The sequence below is a fragment of the Mixophyes fleayi genome, chromosome 1 (assembly GCF_038048845.1).
Source record: "Mixophyes fleayi isolate aMixFle1 chromosome 1, aMixFle1.hap1, whole genome shotgun sequence".
Classification (NCBI taxonomy): Eukaryota; Metazoa; Chordata; class Amphibia; order Anura; family Limnodynastidae; genus Mixophyes; species Mixophyes fleayi.
The window spans coordinates 60,525,775-60,551,218 of NC_134402.1; the positions used below are offsets into that span (position 1 = coordinate 60,525,775).

Genomic DNA, 25,444 nt, shown 5'->3' on the forward strand with positions numbered 1-25,444 from the left:
TCTCTTTTCAACCCTCCCTCCCAAAATCTCTAACTATCAGTGCCCAAGATCTTGCTTTCCACTTTAAGGATAAGATTGATAAGATCTGACATGAAATGATATCCTCTTCCTTGACAAACAATCAGCTCATTTTTTTCCCTTCACCCTCTGACAACTTCTCTTCATGTGATTCCACAAATGAAGATGAACTATCTACTCTCTTCTTATCTTCCTACTCTACTTCCTGTCCTCTTGATCCTACACCGTCTCAAATCAGTCAATCCCTGTTTCCTGTGCTCACCCCAACCTTAACTAAAATCTATAATCTCTCTCTACTGGTATCTTTCCATCATTATTCAAGCACGCAGTGATCTCTCCTGTTCTGAATAAACTACATTTTGACCCAAACTCTCTCTCAAATTACTGTCTGATCTTTCAGCTCCCATGACCCTCCAAGTTTTTGGAGAGAATTGCCTACACTTGCCTCACACACTTTTTTCCCTCACAAAACCTATTGGACCCTCTTCAGTCAGGCATTCTTTCACAACACTCCACAAAAGCTGCACTGCCTAAGTTTGTCAATGATTTCACTACTGCTAAATCTAAAGGTGATTACTCGCTTCTAATTGTCCTGGATCTCTCTGTTGCATTTGACACTGTTGACCAATCTTTTCTCATACAAAAACAACAATCCCTAGGTGTTGAAAACACTGTCCTATCCTGCCTCTCATCCTGCCTATCTAATCCCTCTTTCAGTGTTCCGTTCTCTCATCCACCTCTTCTCTGCTTCCTTAATAAGTTGAAATACCACAAGGCTCAGTACTAGGCCCTATGCTCTTCTCTATCTATACCACTTCTGAATAAGGTCCTTTAGATTTTAATATCACCTCAATGTGAATGATACCCACATTTTTTTACCCTCTCCAGACTGTTTTTCTGCAATTTCATCTTGGATGTCCTCTTGCCAACTCAAACTTAATCTATCAAAAATAGAGCTAATAATACTCCCGCCAGACAACAGAACTTGACCACCTGACATTTCTATTTCTGCTGACAAAATGACAATACATCTTACCCCCCAAGCACAATACCTAAGTGTGATTCTTGACTCCGAACTATCCTTTGTTCCCCACTACCAATTGATATCTAAATAAAAATCCAGAATAGGGGCATCTCTCACTCAAGACACTGCAAAAATGTCAATCATGCTCTCATCATCTCCTGCATTGACTATTACAATTCCATCCTTATGGGTCTTCCCAAAATCAGAGTTAGATTGATTTTCCTTGAAAATCGCTCTTCCACTGCTGAGTCGCTCTGTCAGTCTCTACATTGGTTGCCTGTTTTTTACAGTATCAAATATAAAATATTTCTACTAGCATACAAGGCCATTAACATAACTGCATCAACTTACATCTCTTCACTTGTCTCAAAACTTCTCCTAACTTGACACCTCCGTTCTTTACAAGGAGCCTAATTCATTAAGGATCTTTAATTAATAAGTCTCTTATTTAAGTCTCCATGAAAAAACAGTCAGTATTTAACTTATGTGCAAAACAGAAAACTCATTTGCACCCCTTGCATTGCAACATGGTTTTGTCCAGGAGACTTAAATAAGAAACTTCTTAATTTAAGATCCTTAATGAATCAGGCCCAAGATCTGCATCTCTCACCCACACTCATCACCTGCTGCCATTCCTGGTTACTGGACTTTTTGGAGGCTGCACTCACCTCTTCAGGGTAGCTTATCAAATTCCTCAACTATCCTCTTAATATTCTAGGGTACACTAGTACCAGCCTATACACAGTTCACATAAGATTTGCACGTGTCCTTTCTCTACTCAATCCACCCTCTAACCCCTGACCCTGACCAACATTGTTGTGTGACAGGATCATATAAGCCACTAACCACTTTCTTCCTTTGCAATCTGGCTGGACCAATCTGCAATGTGTAGCACTTAACCTCATGTAGCAAACCCCTATTGTCCTAAAGATTGTAAGCTCCTGAGCAGGGCCTTTTTATGTATCTGTCTTTCTGTAATACCCAGTCTCATTTTATTACTGTGCTGTTCCCAATCATAAAGTGCTATGGAATACGCTGGAGCTATAGAAATAATTTATGATAATAATAGCTTTGTAGCTGGTACCCGGGAGGAAGGAGGGAGGTCATGATTCTCTGGTGATGGGGGTGCACAGCGGACACCACAGAACACCAGTGTTGATCAGCAGCTGAGGTTGTAAGTAAATAAGAATGGTCCCTACCACAACGGGTACCCCACGGATACCTCATAGGCAGCTGTTACAAGAGGCCACAAGATAGCCACATCATTTGGGGGGTTTATAGGCCATTTTATCTTGAGGCTCCAAAAGAAAAGACCAGAGACAGAGGGGATCACCACCAACAAGGGGTAAGTACCCGATTTTAAAAGACAAACATTCCTGGGTAAAGAGAAATGTGTGTGGCTGGAGAGCAATGGGGAGCAAAGTAAATTTTTCAGGGAAAAGAGTCCACATATTTAAAGTGTGAAGAGAGTTTTCCCATATAAACACTCAGTATGTGGGAGATGTTTAATAAAGCACAGTAGTGAGGAGCAGTAAGAAGTTACTCATGTAAAGCTCTGCAATTGGAAGGAAGTAACCCTTTAAGTGGAGAGTGCTGTGTAGAGCAGTGTGGCTGCACTCATCCCTAGAAATTGGGATGGATGTAAGGAGAGGACCTGGATGACACTTACTGTGGTAAGAGCCTTGCCAGGAGCTGTGTGGCTGAAAGGGAGTCCCTGTTATGTGGTATAATTATGAGTGCAGCAGCAGGAGGAGAACCCCTTGAAAAGTACCTCCAGACCATGGGGGGTACTATGTATAGGCAGCAGGACTACATGCTGTACCAAGTAACAAGTACTATACTGTTAGTAGAGTTGACATCTGCTAAAGTAATGAGCTGGTGGTGTTTGGAGAAGCTGTGGGTCTAACCGTTATGAATATGTACTAGAGGAGAAGGCATTTGAATACAAGTTTTTTTATTTGAATTGAGATGGCCTGGAGCATAATTTTTTCTTTGTAACAGCCTTGCATTGCACCATCACTAGCGAACACACCACTAATAACTGAAGCAAAGCGGCCATGTGTTCGGCCGGTGGGGGGATAGGGAGGTGCCCACTGCTTTTTTATTAGCCATACCCACCAGCTAGCAAGGGCAAATGACTGCATACGGTCACAAGATCAGGTGTAAATGTATTAAGCTCCGATTTTGAGTATCCCACGATGTTCTTGCGGATGTTTTATCTTGCAGATGTATTAAAGTGAATTTTATGTAAAATCGCCAAGAGATGTGCTTCTGTCAAAATTGCCATTTCCAAAATCGATAGAGTTCATTTAAATCGCTGAATTAAATCCGACCTTGATACATTAACCCCCAGGCCACCAAGTGAGATCTTTCTTTATTTGTTGAATATTTCACTGTGATGAATTCCAAGTATTTAATTAATGGATTTAAGAGTTGTAAGTTAGGAGGAAAACTAAAAAGGCATTTTTTGCACCTTGGCAAAAACTTGCAGGGACGGCATATTTAATATGAGTGAACAGATTTAAAGCTGGGAGTGAACGATTCTTAGGTCAACTATAAATTGCAGTGTAAACATAATCTGGACTGTATTTATTTATTACACGCAAAAGCAGCCTATATTTTTCCCCACATGCAAAATAATAAATAAATATATATATATGCAATTTCACCAGTTGCATTGCAACATGGTTTGTCCTAGAGCAAATTTGTTCCTTTTTTAGCTTTGCTCCTAAGTTTAAATGAGGCCCAGTATGTCAATGATTACTGTTAGCTGGCCTCACTGGAAATAATATGTTAGAACAGCTGTTGTTCATTTTCAGGTCTGTTGTTCAGCATTTGATGGATCCCTACTGGGCTATCTGGTGTTCACAGCTAGTAATGTCATGAAATCTTATGGATGTACACAATGTCAAATTATAGCACTTTGAATAGAGCTGACATCCTGACGTAAGTAGATAGAATTGCTTATGTGCTCTGTAAATATGGCTCTAGGACAACAGTAGATGATACATTTTGATTCAAATCAGTCTAATCACCTTTGATCTTGTACTTACATTCTGTTGGGATCATTCGTAAAACTGATGCTTACATTATAATATACATGTACAAATGTATATTTTTCTGAAAGAAGCCCAACTTTATATTGGAGCTTTATATTGAATTAGTTGAGATAAGTATAGATTTCTCTATGTATTCTTCATTAACTGTATTATTTAGATTCTGTTCGTTCTGCAGAATCAATTGTCTGGAGTTGTCCCAGTTCAAATCCTAGTATAATGCAATTGCAGATTTGCAATTACACCTCTACAAAATGACATGCCATGATTCTCAAGATATGATCTCCCTTAAATTAATGTTATAGACTATATATTTAATTACAATAGAATTATTAAATATTTACCAATAGTAATTCTGATACACATATGTAATAGTAATGCTCATGCACATCAGTAACAGTAATTATCATTCATATCTGTAACAGGAAATCTTATTCACATCGGTAACAGTAATTATCTTATACATCTGTAACAGATGTAACACTTTTCACTGTATTGTGGTGGAGGACTCGGATGAGAAAACTACACTGGTCACCAATTTCTTAAGAACATCGGGGGTTTAGTACACTCAGTGTTGTATTAGAACACTAAAAGGGGTGAACAATTCTTGGGGAACGCTACAACGGAATCTGGGCTTGAGATGGCTGAAAGAAAACCTTTCATTTAGAAGATGCGCTCCCAGGAGTTGTGTATTATGCTGATGATGACAACCACTACAGCTTGGAGTTATTTGAAGAGATGTGATATGCTAAGAAAGTATCTGTGTGGCCTGTAGCCTTTGTTGGTGGTCTACATCATGAAACAGTGAAGGTCAGTACTGATGAGAATGTAGAAGGATGGATTATATTATATATGGCTGGTTTTGCCATTCAATTTAAGCTGGTCCTTGAGAAACTGAGGTCTATGTTCCATCTGCAGCATCTAGTCAAAATGGAAGAGCTAGAACCAAAGGCTGAAAACTGTACCAAGATTATGGTGTGGCATACTAAGACCCAAATTCCTGATATAAGCGATGATGTAGTGTTTACATACAGAACCATTGAGGTTTGAAGACACCAAATACTTCGCAGATGGCCCTGCCATAAATCATATTGGATCTTATTGGATTAGTGGAACACAATAATAAATATTGTTTTTCTTGCTATTTTCAGTTTGTCACACTATTAAGATAATTAATATATTTATGTAAATTTAATACCTCGGTATAAATTCTCTTAAACATGACGGTAAAACTCTTTCCTCATGTTCTCCTACTATTGCATCACCCTCTGTACCTCTAAACCTGCTTCTCCAGCCCTGTTTTCCTGAGCCAGGCCTACTTTGTGTTGGATATTACCATCAATCTCACTCGCTGTCCTGTAAATAACTTGATCTGCATTACAACGATATCTGTGTAATCTGATAACTCACGGATGTTTGGACTTTATATTATTATCTTTAGTATAATAATGTATTATGCAATCTAATATAGATTGTTGATGTCTGTGTATTGTATTTTACTGTAAATTTCATGAACGTTGTTGTGGACCTTTTGTGGCGCCTTATAAATAAAAATAAATAAATCATAATATTAGTAATTCTGATACAAATCTGTAAAAGGGATTCCCATATACATCTGGAACAATAATTATCATACACATCTGTAACGGTAATTATTATACAAATTTATAGTAGAAATTCTCATACACATCTGTAATAATCTCACACACATCTGTAACACTACTTCCCATACACATCTGTAATAGTAATTATCTTACACATCTGTAACACTACTTCTCATACACATCTGTAATAGTAATTATCTTACACATCTGTAACACTACTTCTCATGCACATCTGTTATAGTAATTATCTTTCACATCTGTAACACTACATCTCTTACACATCTGTAACACTACTTCTTATACACATCTGTAATAGTAATTATCTTACACATCTGTAACACTACTTCTCATGCACATCTGTAATAGTAATTATCTTTCATATCTGTAACACTACTCCTCATACACATCTGTGATGGTAATTATCTTACACATCTGTAACACTACTTCTCATGCACATCTGTAATAGTAATTATCTTTCACATCTGTAACACGACTTCTCTTACACATCTGTAATAGTAATTATCTTTCACATCTGTAACACTACATCTCTTACACATCTCTAACACTACTTCTTATACACATCTGTAATAGTAATTATCTTACACATCTGTAACACTACTTCTCATACACATCTGTAATAGTAATTATCTTACACATCTGTAACACTACTTCTCTTACACATCTGTAACACTCCTCATACACATCTGTGATGGTAATTATCTTACACATCTGTAACACTACTTCTCATGCACATCTGTAATAGTAATTATCTTACACATCTGTAACACTACTTCTCTTACACATCTGTAACACTCCTCATACACATCTGTGATGGTAATTATCTTACACATCTGTAACACTACTTCTCATACACATCTGTAATAGTAATTATCTTTCACATCTGTAACACGACTTCTCTTACACATCTGTAATAGTAATTATCTTTCACATCTGTAACACTACATCTCTTACACATCTGTAACACTACTTCTTATACACATCTGTAATAGTACTTATCTTACACATCTGTAACACTACTTCTAATGCACATCTGTAATAGTAATTATCTTACACATCTGTAACACTACTTCTCTTACACATCTGTAACACTCCTCATACACATCTGTGATGGTAATTATCTTACACATCTGTAACACGACTTCTCATACACATCTGTAATAGTAATTATCTTACACATCTGTAACACTACTTCTTATGCTCATCTGTAACACTACTCCTCATACACATCTGTAATAGTAATTATCTTACACATCTGTAACACTACTTCTCATGCTCATCTGTAACACTACTCATCATACACATCTGTAATAGTAATTATCTTACACATCTGTAACACTACATCTCTTACACATCTGTAACACTACTTCTTATACACATCTGTAATAGTACTTATCTTACACATCTGTAACACTACTTCTCATGCACATCTGTAATAGTGATTATCTTACACATCTGTAACACTACTTCTCTTACACATCTGTAACACTCCTCATACACATCTGTGATGGTAATTATCTTACACATCTGTAACACTACTTCTCATGCACATCTGTAATAGTAATTATCTTTCACATCTGTAACACGACTTCTCTTACACATCTGTAATAGTAATTATCTTTCACATCTGTAACACTACTTCTCTTACACATCTGTAACACTCCTCATACACATCTGTGATGGTAATTATCTTACACATCTGTAACACTACTTCTCATGCACATCTGTAATAGTAATTATCTTACACATCTGTAACACTACTTCTCTTACACATCTGTAACACTCCTCATACACATCTGTGATGGTAATTATCTTACACATCTGTAACACTACTTCTCATACACATCTGTAATAGTAATTATCTTTCACATCTGTAATACGACTTCTCTTACACATCTGTAATAGTAATTATCTTACACATCTGTAACACTACTTCTTATGCTCATCTGTAACACTACTCCTCATACACATCTGTAATAGTAATTATTTTACACATCTGTAACACTACTTCTCATGCTCATCTGTAACACTACTCCTCATACACATCTGTAATAGTAATTATCTTACACATCTGTAACACTACTCCTCATACACATCAGTAACAGTAATTATGTTGCATATCTATCAGAAACAGCAATTCTCATACACATCTGTAACAGTAATTCTCATACACATCTGTAACAGTAATTCTTATAGACATCTGTAACAGTAATTCTCATACACATCTGTAACAGTAATTCTTATAGACATCTGTAACAGTAATTATCTTACATATCTGTACCAGTATTTATCATGCACTCATGTCTCTAAATCAAAGGTTCATTCTTCCAACTTGTTTTACCTTGTGATTGTGAAAAAGGCTCCATGGATATAGGCCTGTGTCCAAAGCTTAAATGAAGTTTAGGATTTTTTTTTTAACCTCCCTGTGATTTCCTGTGATCAGTAGGCTATTAACCATGGGAGACATTCATGCAGGAATTATGTACTGAATTTTCCTACATACTGGTTTTCCTAGTTATATCTGTATTAAGAGGAAAAAAAGGGGTGTTTGTGTGTGAGGGTTTATTCTGGACATCAGTGACCGCATGTAGAACATTGCAGCAGCTATAAACAAAATGTAATCTGCCATGCCACCAACTGAAACAAGCCCTTTAGATAAATTGAACAGCAAAAAATTTAGCATAAGGGAATACTTCTGTATTAGTTAGTAGCCAGACGGCTGGAATTTTGTTTATATTGTGTTCTGTTTGCAAGCTGGTGAATAAAACTAGCTGAGGTTATTGAACCTGAAAATACTGTACTTGTGTGACTTATGTGGCTGAAGTGCAACCGTCTACCCGAGAGGATGGCATCCCCGATCTTGTCACAATATATATATATATATATATATATATATATATATATATATATATAAGTATACAGAAATAGGCGCGACTTATTATTAGAACTAAACATAGTCCAAGTATTTCATGATATAACACTTTCCAATTTGCAGGCAGCCACCAATCATCAAAGAACCAGATGGTGTAGCTGGATATTATCTTGAATGCAAAGAAGAGGATAGGGCGCACAATAGTATAGTATGTAGGTGTATCTCAAAGATCCTTATATATAATATATGCGTACTAAAGCTTGTCAATGTATTCAAGCATGTCCAAGAAACCTCATCCCCAAATATTCAGAGCATCAGGAGTAGATCTCGTAGTATATATCTAAAAAGGAAATAGCAAACAAAGCCAGAGATAGTGCATTAAGTTTTAGGCAACCAGGTGCACACCACTCCCAGTGGTATGTACAGGATCTTCACCATTCCTTATATCCACATAATAGAGTAATAAGAAATACAGCTTATCTGATCACACAGTGTACTGAATTCTAGGTCTGGTGATCCGGATATCACACAAAGTGATTTCGCCACAGATAAATACAGAGTCTCGGATGAGCACAGTGTTTCCAATGTCTCAATCTGTTTTGTCTACCCATACAACTAGACTTCATCAGGAGAAAAATAGAAATATTTTTCTCCTGAGGAGACGGTGGAGATCCTGTACATACCACTGGACTATACAGATAATCCCTTTTTATTATCCTCACGGTACACAGCTACACACTGGAGTGGGAATGGTGTGCACCTGTTGCCTAAAAGTGAATGTACTATTTCTGGCTTTGTTTGTCTATTTTCTTTTTGGGTATATACTAGGTCCCTGTTAGACAGCATGTATGACAGATTGGAGAGGGTCAACAGCAATACTTTGGCTAAAATCTAAGTATGGGGACTTTCAATTGAATTGTCTTGTCAATACAGATGTTTTGGCAACCAAATCTGCATCAATGTCAGTTATACACACTGTGTAGGAAGGGCAACTATTGACCTATCTGAACTGTCTGTTTTACATATTTTTTACACGTCACTAATAGAACATATAAATAATATTTATATACATTCCATATTTATATATATGAGTCTTGGGGACCACCGCAGCTGCAAGTCCCGGGCAGTCCCATTTAGCCTGGGGGGAATGATTCTTCAGCCCTCCCTCCCAATAAATATATATTAGTCCCCTGGTTTGATTCAGAAGGGCAGCATTATGGCACAGAGCATAAAAGTACACAAGGTATGAAAGCTCTGCTCTTAGATACTGATGAATGCTCTGCCTATGGAAAAATGTATAGTAATCCTAGTCTTTGAATTTTTTAGTATGGGTGCAGACCACCTTAATCTAATTACTTTTATAAATGTCTAAATTTAATTATTCATACCACTTTCCAACCAATGATTTCTGCCTTTTACTGTAGCTTCACTGTCTATGATGGATGCCCTGTAACATTCAAAATGTATTGTGTGCATAGTCTTTTAATTTTTGCAGTATGGATACAGGCCACCTTTGTCTATCATCATCAACATTTATAGTGGTAAGGTAAGGAAAGCTCTGCTCTTGGCTACTGATGAATGTTGTGGCTATTGAAAAATGTACTGTGTGTGTAGTCTTTGAATTTTTGTAGTACGGGTGCAGGCCACCTTTGTCTATAATCATCAATATTTATTTATCTAGCAGCCAGGTAAGTGAAGCCCTGCTCTTGGCTACCGATGAATACTCTGACCATTGACAAATGTATTATATAGAGACAGCAAATTATGTAGCTATTTACAATTGGGTATCTACTTGTCTAAATATCTACTAATGCCTCTAATGACTTCTGATTGTTGCTGCCTCTTCAATTTCCATGATGCATGCTGGGTGTATTCCAAATTTAGTGTGTGCGTAGAGTTTCAACATTTTTATATCTTGCACCTTACACTAGATTTTTTTGGTTGTTTAATTTTTCTATTGGCTTTGCTTCAGTTGGTGGAATGGCAGATGGCATATTTTTGCAGCTGCTGAAATGTTATACATGCTGAATGTCAAAAAAAAAAACCCCTCAAATGCAAACAATCTTTTTAAAATATATGTCACTGAAAGACCCTTTGCAAACTGACAAGATTTGAATAATAGAAAAGATTAGAGTATACATTGTTTTTTTGTGGGGGCGTAGCTGTTGCTGATCCTCACACACAAATACCCTTTTTTAATATAGATATCACTGAAAGACCCTTTCAAAATTGACAAGTTTTGAAAAATAGAAAAGATTAGAATATATAGTGTTTTTTTGGGGTGTGCAGCTGCTGCTGTATCTCACACACAAACACCCAGATTACTTTCACTAGAATGCATTTTAAAAGAAATAAATCTATTTATTTTTTGGATTCTGCTGCTAATAGTCATAAAGCAAAAACACACTGTTTTCCTCCACAAAATAAACTTCTTAGTTCAGAATAATATCTAACTCAGTCTATATACTAGTACTATTATATATGCAATAACAACAACTAGTTGCCACTAGTCCATTTAATCTAAACTCTCTGAAAGATTGAAATTAAAAGCATTTGATATGCAAACTATTCTAACTGATTAATCTCTACAGCACAGCTACAATAATTACACGATTCTATTGCGTTCTATGTCCCTCTTTCACCCTCAACACTATTTTCAGAGCAGGGCACTGCAGCTAACCTTCTTCCTACACGCTATCTGTTCTAAAATGGCACTTGAGAAAATGAGGGAGGAATATATACAGAAGATGTCAATCCAAAACTGGAGAGAGTTATGCAAAAAAAAAAATCCTGAAAATTACGTTTTGTCTCTTTTTGAGATCCAAAATTGACCTGCATAACTGAGTCATGACTCGTGTTCACTCGTGTTCCCAACATCAGATCTTGTCGGATTTCACCAAATCTGAACCGCTCATCTCTAACCAAAACCAAAACCAAAACCTTTAATGGTTTTGGTGCAAAACCTGTAACAAAACCAAAATACAAAGTGTTTTAGAACCAAAACCACATTCAAAACCAAAACACGGGGGGGTTAGCGCACATCTCTAATATTTTACCTTATGTGGGACTTAAAAGTAACTATTGGGTGAATCTCGTGGACTGAGCAAACTTCAGATCACATTGATGTCCTGATTTTTAATTTAAAACTGATTAAAGCCCTCTGCATGCACAGTAAGAATTTAGCAGTGAGACTGCTTGTTGACAACCTCCTGTGCATATTACTCTTTATCACATCTTTTCTCTAAACTTACTCAACCTTTACTATGTTCTGTTCTGTTTCTCACTCCTCAGTTTTGCAGTTTGCCTAAATCAGCTCCTCTCAATACCCCCTTCTGCTTCAGGAGCATTCAGGAGTGAGTGGCACACCAGTGCATAATATCAGGGGACCCACTGGAAAGCCTGGACCACAAACTCCAATAAGTTCCTTTTTGGGACTTAATTAGGAATTGTTTAAGAAATTTAAGTATCATGAATGTTCTTACTTAAAAAAAACACACGTTGCCCAACCTTGGCAGGCAGGGTTGTTTGCTTTAACACAGATATCTTTATAGAGAGTCTATGTTCACTCTGAGTCCTAAAGAGTCAGGAATTTGACATCACTAGCCACAATGAGAGTGAAATAATTTCTGATCAATTAAATGATAAGGGCAGGTAGTGGGGTAAATAGATAAAATATACTATATTGATTTTCAAGAGCATTTTAACAGTTATGGAGTTTTGTTTCATGACAGGTAAGAGGGGCATCTAATCTTATGGGAACCATTAGTAGTGATTGGGAGTGAGAATCACAGTCACAGTCTATCACAGTGATGTCTAACCTGTGACACTCCAGGTGTTGTGAAACTACAAGCCCCAGCATGCTTTGCCAATAGATAACTAGCTGATAGCTGGCAGAGCATGCTGGGACTTGTAGTTTCACAACACCTGGAGTGTCACAGGTTAGTCATCACTGGTCTATCATGCTGCTGAGAACTGATCTGTTGTCTTCCGTGATACCTGAGCTACTGATTCAGTACTCCAAGATGCTGGTAACGTGCATTCACTATTTGACTTTATGTGCACAACACTTGCCAAATATAATTCTGTGTGTGGCAATATTATTTAGATTTTGCAGATGTTTATAACAGCTGCTTACAACTTCAGCCTCTATAACCCTATAAATTGGCAGCGATATGGACTAATGCACTTCAGCTTCCACCATTATCCTCCCTTTTAGGTGTTTAATATGTCTTCAGCAGCAGAGGGGTTACTATGAATTTGAGCTCGCACAATTTATCATATTGATAGTCCAATGCGCATAATCTAATAATTACGTTATATTGATTTATTGTATAGATGTAAAAAAGCAGCACGGCCTCATGTTTTATTAATTAATTATATACAATGAGAAATTTACTAAGCTGGATGGTTACATGTTACTAAATTTGGGATACAAGTAGATAATATATGTCTGACTAATTCCAAGCACGTCATACTCTCTAAGCCATGCAAAGTAATGGCCTTCTGCATCAAAGGAAAAAACACTGTGCAGCGAAATGTAAACAGGACGCCCACCTATTTTGTAGTTCATATTTTCCCTTTAATTAATAAGAATATTTGCAAACATCTTAAGTCATTTTGTCAGTTGAAAAACATTTAAACTTATCAGCTTCTCTGTAGATTTTCAAAATTATTATTATGGTTATTTCTAGAGATGAGTGAATTATTTCAGCATATTTATGTTTTCTGGAAATTCCAGTCTTGAGTGGACAGTCAGTCAGTTTGCAAAGGTTGTGCAAAAAAATTGGAATTTGGAATAACATTGTCTTTTAAAATATTATTTCTGAATTCAATTGTCCCATTTAACAGCAGATTCAAATTCAATTAGAGTAAAAACAAATACAAATTTAATAAAGGTACTGTAAATTACAGAAAACTTTCTATGTCCTTACAGCATATCTGTACCTGAGTTTTTTTATTTAAACCAGTATTAAAAACGTGATTTTTTTATCACCAAAAGAAAGCAATGTTGGGTCAATATTGCTAAACATTCACAATCAGTGAATGGAAGATTTCTTCATTCCTTTACATGGTTAAACATTTTTCTTTTTCCCATTGTCTATTTTTATTACAGCTGTGGTGGCTGTGACTGCTTCTACCTGGTTGCCATGGGCCAAGAGGAACAATTCTCTTCTTGGTGCCTATGGAACCCTCCATACACTGCATCACTTACCAAATTACACCAATTAATTCAAAATCTCTGTGAGATTAGCTTGCTGGCTGAATTATCCATAACATAATTACATAGGCTATCTGTACTATATGCTTATTTTTTTATTTATTTTTTAAATTCTCTGACAAGAGCACATAAATTAAGCTAAACAACTATTTGCAATCATTAATAATTGTGAAGTATTTATATACTTTTGTGTGGAGTACCCTATTCAAGTATTCTATGAAAATCACAGTACCACGTATAAAGTCAGCTTTCCTAAATATATAAAATACTGTAGGGGCTACATTGTTTGTCTTTTATTCTTGTAAGATATTAAGTATTTATTTATGAAAAGCCTTTGATTTAGTTCCAGGCTACATCTGCTTACTGACCTCAAAAATAAGCACACATGTAGAACATCTTATGGATTCTGTGAGCTTGTTAACTTGATATGCTTGATAGGCAGCCTTGATGAATAATACAACAGGCTTTTGGAGGATGGCTAGGAAGATTACCATACAATTATGCACAATTCAGTTGCTCAGTAAATGAGCAATGGAATAAATCACTAAATCCTGTGAAACTTAATTGTTCTGTGAAAAGACAACTAAACCCATTTCTTAGTATACTGAATAGTAAAAGGTTCTGCGTCTTAACTCTTTTCTTGTCTACCAACAGAGTTTGTTTCACAGCTCAACTGTCAGCCAGAGGGGCAATGTTCCTATTCAAAACCAATTATCTCAACTCTGAACTCTAGGAAGCAGGTGGGAATCCAACTCAAATTCAAGGAGGGATCCAGTTGGACTACTTATTCCTTCCTTATCACAAAAGTGTTCCTCATTTAGATTGTTGTGTGCCAAGTCACTTTAGCTTTTTCAGGTTTGGCGGAAATATTGGTGATCAACACTCAACCCTGCAATGAGCCTTATAATCCAGTTCATCACTTCCATGATACCCTTAGGGGGGTATTCAAATTCAGCCTTGACTAACGCGGCGTTAAAGCTAATAACATTAATACGGTAATTTTAAGCCTACCTGAGCCGCGAGTAAAAAGCCGGCATTGAAATGACCCTATTAACGGTAATTACGCGCACTATTACCGTAACGTCGGTAATTATTATTGTCATTTATTTGTTAGGCGCCACAAGGTTTCCGCAGCGCCGCACATAGTACAAACAGTAGACTATACAGGGTATAACAGTACAGAACAATAAATAAAAGTACCAATACTTCAGAAACTCCAGGCAGGCAGATGCAATAGATACGGAGCAGAAGAACGGGTAAGGAGACAGGAGGGAAGAGGGCCCTGCTCAAGCAAGCTTACATCCTAAGGGAGGGTTAAACAGACCAGGCACAAGAGGAGCCAGTTGAGGGAATGGGAGAGAGGGGAGAATGAGTGGAGGAGATGGGGGTTAAGTGGATGGTTGGTTGGCTTTGAGAAAGAGGTGAGTTTTGAGTGCACGTTTGAAGGAGCACAGAATAGGAGAGAGGCGGATGGAGCGAGGGAGGTCATTCCAGTGAAGGGGGGCTGCACGGGAAAAGTCCTGGATTCTGGAATGGGAAGAGGTGATCAGAGTGGAGGAGAGGCGGCGGTCATTGGCCGAGCGCAGGGAGCGGGTGGGAGTGTGAATGGAGAGGAGGTTAGAGATATAAGGGGCAGTAGAGTGGGAAAGAGCCTTGTAAGTGGTGGTGAGGAGTTTGAAAAGAATTCTGTAGGGGAAGGGGAGCCAGTGTAGGGCAAGGCAGAGAGGGGAGGCAGAGGAGGAGCGGCGTGAGAGGTAGATGAGTCTTGCGGCCGCATTGAGTATAGAGCGGAGGGGGGAGAGATGGGAGTGGGGGAGGCCGGTGAGAAGGTTGCAGTAATCCAGGCGGGAGATGATGAGTGCGTGTATGATGGTTTTGGTGGCCTCCTGAGAGAGAAAGGGACGGATGCGGGCGATGTTGCATAGTTGGAAGCGACAGGCTTTGGCAAGAGAATGAATGTGGGGGGCAAAAGAGAGAGAGGAGTCAAGGGTGACAACCAAGCAGCGGAGTTGGGTGACAGAGGAGATGGTGGTGTTGTTAACGACAATGGAGAGGTCATGGTGGGATGGGAGGCTGGGAGGAGGAAAGACAATGAGTTCAGTTTTGGAAATGTTGATTTTGAGAAAGCACTTTGACTTTCAGGAGGAGATGGCGGAGAGGCAGTCAGATACCTGAGCGAGGAGGGTGGAGGAAAGATCAGGTGAAGAGATGTAAAGTTGAATGTCATCAGTATAAAGGTGATACTGAAGGCCAAAGGAGGAGATGAGAGCACAAAGGGAGGAAGTATAGAGTGAAAAGAGTAGAGGGCCGAGAACGGAGTCCTTTGGGACTCCTGCACCGAGAGGGTAGGGGGAGGAGGAAGAACCAGACATGGATACAGAGAAGGAACAGTTAGCGAGGTATGAGGTGAACCAGGCGTGGGCAGAACCAGAGAGGCCGAGAGAGAGAAGAGTTTGCAGCAGGAGGAGGTGATCCACGGTGTCAAAGGCTGCGGAAAGGTCAAGGAGGATGAGTAGGGAGAAATGACCCTTGGATTTGGCCGATAGGAGATCATTAGTAACCTTGGCCAGGGCAGTTTCGGTAGAGTGGAGGAGGCGGTAGCCGGATTGGAGAGGGTCAAGGAGGGAATTGTCCGAGAGGTGCCTGGTTAGGCGGCTGCAGACAATTCGCTCAAGTAATTTAGAGGCATAGGGGAGAAGAGAGATAGGGCGATAGTTGGCAAGAGATGTGGGGTCGAGATTGGGTTTCTTGAGGATAGGAGAGATGAGAGCATGTTTAAATGAGAGGGGTACTACACCAGAGGAGAATGATAGGTTGAAAAGGTGTGCGAGGTAAGAGCAGGCAGTGGGAGAAAGAGAGCGAAGGAGGTGAGAGGGAATGGGATCGAGAGGGCAGGTAGAGGGTGGAGAGGAAAGAATGAGAGAACGAACTTCTTCACCTGTTGTAGGGCCGAAGGAGCACCAGAGTTGGGTGTTGGTGGGTGGTGAAGCGAAGAGGGAGGTGGGAGAAGGGGAGGAGGAGATGTTCAGTCTGATGGCCTCAATTTTGGAAGAGAAGTCCAAATAATAGTCCGCAGGCCACGTTACATTTTACTGTAGCGCGGCCAATTGAATTCCCCCTTAGTTTCAGAGTATGTGATTACACGCACTAGCATAGATGTATATATCAGTGACATCTAGGCATATGCTATTGCATGTTAACACATTAGAGTAATATAAATAAATACAGTTAATTGGGTAAAACAGAAAACAATAATCATATCTAATTTCATTTTTGGATGTTTTTTAAAGAAAATAATAATTATTTAAAGGATATTTGATTTTTGACTATGGAATAAAAAAACTAAATCATTTACCTGGGGGAATGAAAAATAATTAATTTCTGAAAGAAAAAAAGTTAAACCAGTGCAAAAATGGAAAAGTGACAGGGTGCTTGTGGGAGGTAAAAGCTTGTTTTGCCCAAAAAAAAAAGCCCCCCCAATCTGTGCAATGAGTGAATGCAAAAATTCTTGGGGCCTCCTGAGGTACAATATTGACTTGAACCCTGACAGTGAAAGAGTTAAATATCTGTCCTGCACAGCAAGACACTTAATTTTGACATATCGCAGCACCTAAGCAGTGATATATGTCATATGCAATGCTATGGAAATCCCAGTTTTCCTAGGTTCACCCATTGTGCTGGGAAAAATGTAAGTATCAATGGGCTTTTCTGTGGGAAAAGGTGCAGATTATTATTCATAACATTATACCACATTCCCAGATACTTGATAGAATTACAAGCCAAATTAATGTAGACGAATGGTTGTATATTATTATGCGATAGCTGGGAAAGGATCATTTATAGTGTATATTATTTTTTTCCTAAGACCAAAGGAAACATTCTACACAATGGCCAACAATCATATTTTTCTGCAAAGAAGCACCATTTGTATTCTGTAGTGCATTTGAAATATTTTATTGTTACATGAACAATGTTTTTTCATTTAACCAAAACCCAAACCAATAATTGAGATGGACAGATCGATTACTAATTTTTCTGGCTAATAGCCTCATCAAGCATGAGTGAACAAATGTCAATAATACAGGTGGAAATTGATTTCATATAGTAATTATGTTTGACAAGTGTTGTATACTTTCCTTGCTATGCGATTGTAGCTGAAGATCTAAATCAATATATCTCAAATTACTTACCTTATATCATCCATCAGCCATTTTTTATAAAGTTAATTCTTAGTTTGAAAAGTTTGAAGCCTTTCTGATCTTGATGTTGTTATCTTTCTCTTATTAACTGCAAGTGGATTCACATTTCAATGTTGTCAAGATCCATGCAGGATAATGTATATTTAAGCGGCTGATGGGGCAGTGTACCATTGCAATGCTTTAAGAATCTACGTCTCTGTGATGAAAACACCAGTGGAAATGGTAGAAGGAAGGTGGTCTTCTCTGAGCGATCAGGAAAAAGTTTAAATACCAATGAGAACTGAGAGAGGCAGGAAGTAGTTAGTGTCCTGGATTAAGAAATTGTCTAAGGCATCTATCTATCTATCTATCTATCTAACATTAATTTACCTATGCATTGAGGAAATAAAAATACATATGTTAAGAATTGCAAGCCTTACAAGAAATGTATACTAATGATGAATGTTGCATGTTTTAAATGGGATGATTTTGTTACCTATTTCTCTACGGGATGAGAACAAGTGTGTATATAATAGAAAAAAAACGGTGTAGACTATTTTTAGAATGTACGGATATTGGGGAATATATTGTGTTGATTCTGCTGATTAGTGTTAGGGTTCTGTTCACAACCACTTCCTTAATTACAGCCATGGAGCCAGACACGTGATATAAACGTTTAAACTGTTTATTGTAGTAAAGTAAAGTCCAGGTAAGGCAAAAATAAACAGTAACAGTTCAGGCTGAATGGAACAATGGATTTCCAGATCTTGGCAAACAAGCAGTAAATAATAAAGAAATGCAGCAGATGACTTAACTGAAACCAGTTTGTAGTAGCAGCCAGAAACATGCAGGTAATCCAGGAACAGAGAGACACATGAGCAGGCTAGGAACATTACATGAGCAGGCTAGGAACATCACATGAGCAGGCAAGAAAACTTCAATGACCAGCAAAGGATACAGGAATCAGCAGGCACATATAGGCCACAGACAGGTGTGGAGTGATTAACTAGCAGTGCAAGTTAACCCCTGACCGGAAAGGCTGAACAGCAGTACCCCAGGAGAATCACAGGCACTACAGGGTAATATGCACACAGGGAAACTAGGCAAATAATAACACAGGGCAAAATGCACACAACGATACAAGGCAGATCATAACAGCAGGGTAATATGCACACAGGAAAACAAGGCAAATAATAACACAGGGCAAAATGCACACAACGATACAAAGCAGATCATAACAGCAGGGTAATATGCACACAGGAAAACAAGGCAAATAATAACACAGGGCAAAATGCACACAAAGAAACAGGGCAGATCATAACATAGCCCCCCCTTTAAGCAGCGGATTCCAGACGCTCCATACATGCTCCTTTTAGGTTTTTCTCCTCTTCTTTTTCTTTTTATAAGATCTCCCTGGAGACACAATTGGGCTCTTCTCTAATGGAGTACAGAAAAGACCCAATTCTTCAGAAGCAGAAGAATTGGCAAGTTCGTCCACTAACACTCTAGTATCCTCCAAAAATTCGCTTTCAGAGTCTGAGTCCCAGCCTAGAGTCGGAACAGGACTGTTAATTTTTTTGAGAAGATGGTGAAATGCCCATGAAGCCGGTAACCAAGGTTTGTTGTTTGTGATTGTTCTTTTTATTTTTTGAACATATAGGTTGACCAATGGAAGCAACAGACATCGATGACTTGTGAATAAGCTTAGGTGCAGAAACACAGGCTGGAATGGAAACAGAAGAACTATGACCAGGAAACTCAACTATTGATGGAGAGTACTTCTTGCACACAGCGTTAACAAATTCCATGGTATTATGGATAATGGGGTTATCGGAATTTAAAAGGGAGAAGGCCCAGGTCTGTGGCTCCCCTCTAAAATTCATGATCATAGAACCCACTTGGTTAAATTGGATGGCAAAGTTATCTGGCGAGTCTTGAAACAGTTTCATGGAAAGCTGAAGAACCGAAATAAACTGTTTGATGTCTCCATCAAAGAAGACTGGAGGAGGATCTGATGACTTGGAAGAGGCATCTGGGAATTCTGGCTCACTAGGAAACTCTGGGGGAGTCTTCAACTTGAGCAGCAGTCTCTGGAGAATCCCTCACTGGGATGGCAGAGCATAAGTCCCCGACTGGGACATCAGAGCAGGAGTCCCCCACTGGGACATCAGAGCAGGAGTCCCCCACTGGGACGGCAAGCTGGGCACATTGGATGGATTGCTCAAACTGAGCACACCACTCGGACTGGACAGCACTGTGAGGAGCCGCAGAGCAGACAGCACTGTGAGGAGCCGCAGAGCAGACAGCACTGTGAGGAGCCGCAGAGCAGACAGCACTGTGAGGAGCCGCAGAGCAGACAGCACTGTGAGGAGCCGCAGAGCAGACAGCACCAAGTGGTAACTCGGGCTGAACCGCATGGACTGGCAACTCGGGCTCAGAGCTGGAGGCAACTCGGGCTGAACCGCATGGACTGGCAACTCGGGCTGAACCGCATGGACTGGCAACTCGGGCTGAACCGCATGGACTGGCAACTCGGGCTGAACCGCATGGACTGGCAACTCGGGCTGAACCGCATGGAACCGGGCCCTCTCTGGAGCAGACTGGAGGGACAGGGCCCCCTCTGGAGCAGACTGGAGGGACAGGGCCCCCTCTGGAGCAGACTGGAGGGACAGGGCCCCCTCTGGAGCAGACTGGAGGGACAGGGCCCCCTCTGGAGCAGACTGGAGGGACAGGGCCCCCTCTGGAGCAGACTGGAGGGACAGGGCCCCCTCTGGAGCAGACTGGAGGGACAGGGCCCCCTCTGGAGCAGACTGGAGGGACAGGGCCCCCTCTGGAGCAGACTGGAGGGACAGGGCACCCTCTGGAGCAGGCTGGAGGGACAGGGCACCCTCTGGAGCAGACTGTAGGGACAGGGCCCCCTCTGGAGCAGGCTGGAGGGACAGGGCACCCTCTGGAGCAGGCTGGAGGGACAGGGCCCCCTCTGGAGCAGGCTGGAGGGACAGGGCCCCCTCTGGAGCAGGCTGGAGGGACAGGGCCCTCTCTGGAGCAGGCTGGAGGGACAGGGCCCTCTCTGGAGCAGGCTGGAGGGACAGGGCCCTCTCTGGAGCAGGCTGGAGGGACAGGGCCCTCTCTGGAGCAGGCTGGAGGGACAGGGCCCTCTCTGGAGCAGGCTGGAGGGACAGGGCCCTCTCTGGAGCAGGCTGGAGGGACAGGGCCCTCTCTGGAGCAGGCTGGAGGGACAGGGCCCTCTCTGGAGCAGGCTGGAGGGACAGGGCCCTCTCTGGAGCAGGCTGGAGGGACAGGGCCCTCTCTGGAGCAGGCTGGAGGGACAGGGCCCTCTCTGGATCAGACTGGAGGGACAGTGCCCCCTCTGGAGCGGACTGTAGCTCAGGAACAACGACAGCAGCTTGTGACTCGGAACTGGAGGCCATGGCTGAAGACTCGGAACCGGGCAGCACAGTGGCAGGAGACTCGGGTGCAACAGCTGCAGCAGGAGACTCAGGACCGGACACAGTGGCAGCAGGCTCAGGACCGGACACAGTGGCAGCAGGCTCAGGACCGGACACAGTGGCAGCAGGCTCAGGACCGGACACAGTGGCAGCAGGCTCAGGACCGGACACAGTGGCAGCAGGCTCAGGACCGGACACAGTGGCAGCAGGCTCAGGACCGGACACAGTGGCAGCAGGCTCAGGACCGGACACAGTGGCAGCAGGCTCCAAGCTGGAGGCAGCTGATGTGACCTCGGAGCTGGAGGCAGATGATGTGACCTCGGAGCTGGAGGCAGATGATGTGACCTCGGAGCTGGAGGCAGATGATGTGACCTCGGAACAGGAGACAGAGGCTGGCACCTCGGAACAGGAGACAGAGGCTGGCACCTCGGAACAGGAGACAGAGGCTGGCACCTCGGAACAGGCGGCTGGAGCTGGCACCTCAGAGCTGGTAACTGGGGTTGGCAAATTGGGTCTCATGCCAGGGAGCAGAATAGGTGAAGTATAAACAAATCCAGAATGCAGAGAAGTAACAACAGAAGATGGTTTGGTAGGCTGTCGTGGTCTGCGGAGAGGACAGGCTTGTAAGAAGTGTATATTACTTGCACAGTAGAGACACAGTTTGTTGGTTATTCTGCGCCGTTGCTCCGCTTCGGTCAGGTGGGGGCGTGGACCACCTGTGAACCGGGCATCTGTTACACTGTTGTTGTTAGTTAAATACAAATTTGTCATAGTACTATTAAGATGTGCTGGCAGCACAGTTTCAGCAGCAGACAGAGTTGGCTGAAGCAAATCAACAGTATTGGATTTCAGAGAAACAGAGTCTGATAGTCTTCTGAGTGGGTCCAAAAGTATAGCAGAAAATTGAGCCAGCTGAGAGCATAACAAAATTATGTCAGTTTGCAGACACTGAAGCAGAGGCTGTTCAGCCATTTGTAGAGCAGACATGTTTGCAGGGAGAAAACAAATGAAATCAATTGCAATGAGAGTTCCAGGTGAAATCTGAAGCAGGGTTTTTTCACATGACTCCAAGGCTTTCTTTTTGGCTGGTCATTCTGTTAGGGTTCTGTTCACAGCCACTTCCTTAATTACAGCCATGGAGCCAGACATGTGATATAAACGTTTAAACTGTTTATTGCAGTAAAGTAAAGTCCAGGTAAGGCAAAAATAAACAGTAACAGTTCAGGCTGAATGGAACAATGGATTTTCAGATCTTGGCAAACAAGCAGTAAATAATAAAGAAATGCAGCAGATGACTTAACTGAAACCAGTTTGTAGTAGCAGCCAGAAACATGTAGGTAATCCAGGAACAGAGAGACACATGAGCAGGCTAGGAACATCACATGAGCAGGCAAGAAAACTTCAATGACCAGCAAAGGATACAGGAATCAGCAGGCACATATAGGCCACAGACAGGTGTGGAGTGATTAACTAGCAGTGCAAGTTAACCCCTGACCGGAAAGGCTGAACAGCAGTACCCCAGGAGAATCACAGGCACTGCAGGGTAATATGCACACAGGGAAACTAGGCAAATAATAACACAGGGCAAACTGCACACAACGATACAAGGCAGATCATAACAGCAGGGTAATATGCACACAGGAAAACAAGGCAAATAATAACACAGGGCAAAATGCACACAAAGAAACAGGGCAGATCATAACAATTAGATCTATTAGATACCTTACCTCTTGCCCTAAAAATAAAAGCTGTTATTGGTAACTAACTAATATTTCTTAAGGTTTTCTTTTTGTATCCGAACATGATTGTATTTTTGTTGTTTTGTAACTACGATGATGTATTATCCTGTATCCAATCTTCATGTCTTAACACTCTATCCTTGTAAATGGTGACTGTATAAACTGTATGATTTTGAACTTTTCACTTCTGTGCATAGAACATCCTGGAAACTATAGTAGGTGAGGTGTTCTCCTTTTGATCACTTTTTCTTTTGATAAAAGTGTATCTGTCCAGTTACAGTGAATATAGCCTCTGGTGGTCATTTACACAACAGAGAACTGACGCTAGCTGTGGGATGTAGATGATTTGTCTATATATTTATTTATGTTGAAATAAGGCACTTTGTAAATAAAATATGTGTATTACAACCAGGGCGGGACTGGCCCTGGCATTTAAAGTACACAGGCCCACCTTAGTTTTAGCAGGAATGAAGCTGTGTGTCGCCGCGCAGCGTCGGCGCCGAAAAGTGAGTGACCACATTGTGTTGTGGGTGTGGCCAACATGGGGCATTGATACATACATTATAACAAAACATTACATTTATCACGCCCTCCCAGCCACATCACGCCATCCCCCCAGGCACATTATGACACTCCCAGTCCACTGTACTTATCTATGCTTTTGGTGCTGCTGACATCCATCAGGGTGGGAACTTCCTGTAGAGTGAATAGGGAAGCTCATAGTCTCACGAGATTACCAAATCTTGTGAGATTTAGAGCTCCTCAGCTTGCTCTGCAAGCTTTGTACTTTCCAGGGACTGGGAGCAGCTTTCCGCTCCCTCCTGCTAACTAGAGCGGGATTAACGCTCGGGGGGCCTGAGGTATTTAAGACAGGGGACCCCTATTATGTACCATGGTTATCATTTTAGACAAATGTTAGACAAATACACAGGCAATACTGTGTGCAATACTGTTAGTTGCACGCAGCTCTGCCTTCACAAGCAGTACAGTGTGAAGTGGGACATACCTCCTAACTGTCCTTGTAGTTGGACCAAATCCCACTAAATGAGACAGTCACCAAAATTCAGGAAAGTTGGCAGACAGCCCTGCTCTCTCTTACCTGTTCTTGTTACTTTCACCACCTGTGGCTGCTGGTGTCTTTAGTTGCTGCTTGTCTGGATCCTGGAATGTTGGAGGCCCTATTTGGAATAAAAATGGGTACATGTAATTTAAAAAAGTCCAACCAGCCCTGGGGGTAAATGTATCAAAGTGCGAGTTTGCCAGCGTGTTTAAATCGCGGAAAATCGTGGGTGTTTACCCACGAGTTTTGAAAAAAAAAAAACCTGAAATGTATCAAGCTGCGATTTTGACACTGAAGTTCAAAATCGCTGGTCATCTCTGGCGATTTTGTGCGATGTAAACACTCCTGAGTTTAGCTAACTCTCCTGTGTTTGGCAAACTCTCCTGTGTTGTAACAGTGAGTTGTAAACACATCACTGTTACACTGACCTGTCATACGGCAGCTGTAAAAACTGTAAAGAATAGTTCAAAGGAAAAAAAAAAGCGTGGGGTCCCCCCACTATTCATGCTTAACCCTAGTGCTGCCTGACTAGTGCTGGTCCCGTGAAAATCGGGGAAAAATTTTGCGTGGGGTCCCCCCGATTTTCACTTTACCAGCACTAGGCAAACCAGCCAGGGTTGGCGGCACTATAGCAGTGGGACACATGGCAGGGGCCCCCCTGCCATAATGACTAACCAACCCTAGACTGTTCAGCGCTGGGCTGGATTCCCTAGGGAGTGGGGTCCGCCAAAACTGTATAACTACAAGCACCAGCATACCCACAGCAGCCAGGGCATGTTGGCACTTGGAGAACCACAAGTGCCAACATGCCCTGACATCCCTGGCTTGCTGGGCCCTGTAGTTCCACAAAAAAAAAAGTTTACAAAACAACAACTCCCTCATAAAAACCACAAACATTTATTAAAAATAAAAACCTCACAATAAATACACTAACCACCCTCTTTTTAACCACATCTATTTAATAAAAATAAAAAAAAAACAAATACTCACCAATGATGTTTTCTTTCTTCATCCAAACTTCCAGGCTTGCCCCAGTCCCTTAATATTTATACCTCCAATCTTGCCGGCTTGCCCCAGTCCCAGCCATTTTGTACTTCCAAAAACGATTGAAGAAAAGCAGGAACACTTCGCCCAGAAGGGGCCCATATTTGTAAGATCCCGACTCTGTGTACTTGATTGCAGAAAAATAAAAAAAAACTTTCACCGCC

General features: G+C 40.9%; 1 pseudogene; it reads left to right on the forward strand.

Annotated features, from left to right (window-relative positions):
* The first annotated feature begins 3,947 nt into the window (after positions 1-3,947).
* On the forward strand, positions 3,948-5,148 carry LOC142103610 (galactosylgalactosylxylosylprotein 3-beta-glucuronosyltransferase 1 pseudogene; annotated as a pseudogene).
* Positions 5,149-25,444: the final 20,296 nt, after the last annotated feature.